We start from the raw sequence: 972 nt of genomic DNA on the forward strand, positions 1-972 counted from the left end.
AGCAAACCCATGGCTATTTCGGTTTTCTATCTAGGCAACGTTGGTGTCTGCAATAGCATAAATGAAAGCGTTATGCAATTTCTGCGGCTACATTTGTTGCACTTCATGCTCAGTGAGAGTGTTTCTCACACCAAATAAAAAGTCAACAATTAGCGATCAGGCCTTCTCCTCAGTTAATACACTGAAACCCTTTGATGTTAACAGTTCTTTACAGGCGTGCTTTACAAGAACCTATCGTGTCGGTTCTTTCAGCTTTATTAGGTTTTCAAAGGCATAAGTAGAACATCGGTCGTGCGAACACAAAACGTGTTCTTATCTGAAGAATTCATTTCCATGGCAGAGGGTCCAAGCGATTTAGCGTTTTAAAAGTACCAGAAAAAGGGGAAGCGGCACTTTGCCTTTGCCGCGCAGGCATACGGTGACGTACGGCAGACGCCGTAGTCGGCAGGATTCAAAACTGCGCGGGGAGTCCCCAACAGATTTTTAGTCTATCGCCTTAGCCACTCGGCTACGACTACAGCAAGCTCTGCTACCGCTGCATTCCTCCTACAAACTAACATGGAGTGCGATGTGGCTGCGGAAACCTTTTCAAAGTCGCTCTCCGTTCAAAAAAAAATCTTTGAAAAAATACATGCCGGCAGACAGATACGCCTCAGAGGGTTTAAGGGCAGCTTCACGTTCGAATGATCAAGTCTCCCCGTCCAGATGTCAAAATGCAACTTTGGCAGACAGAAAAAACATCAACAAATGAGAAATGTGGACAAGGATTTTACAAGCTGCACCACACTGCACTTTGAAAAGCATTTACATTAGTGTTAGACGCGGGAATTGCCTTTGATTTACGCGCTTACGAAAGCCCTCAGCTCCTGCAGTTGAGTATAATGCCGTTACGTGTCGAAGCAGTATTTTACGTCATCCTACCACTGCAACACGGGGCATATATGGAAATGAGCACACGCTACGAATCGTCTC

The 972-nt window shown here is 45.3% G+C and overlaps 1 non-coding gene across 1 annotated transcript; it reads right to left on the reverse strand.

The window, feature by feature from the left end:
- Positions 1-436: 436 nt before the first annotated feature.
- On the reverse strand, positions 437-518 carry trnaf-aaa (transfer RNA phenylalanine (anticodon AAA)). Its single transcript has one exon. It is a non-coding gene; the product is annotated as a tRNA-Phe (tRNA).
- Between the last annotated feature and the right edge of the window lie 454 nt (positions 519-972).

Source organism: Atractosteus spatula, chromosome 24 (genome assembly GCF_055471065.1).
Source record: "Atractosteus spatula isolate fAtrSpa1 chromosome 24, fAtrSpa1.hap1, whole genome shotgun sequence".
NCBI lineage: Eukaryota > Metazoa > Chordata > Actinopteri > Semionotiformes > Lepisosteidae > Atractosteus > Atractosteus spatula.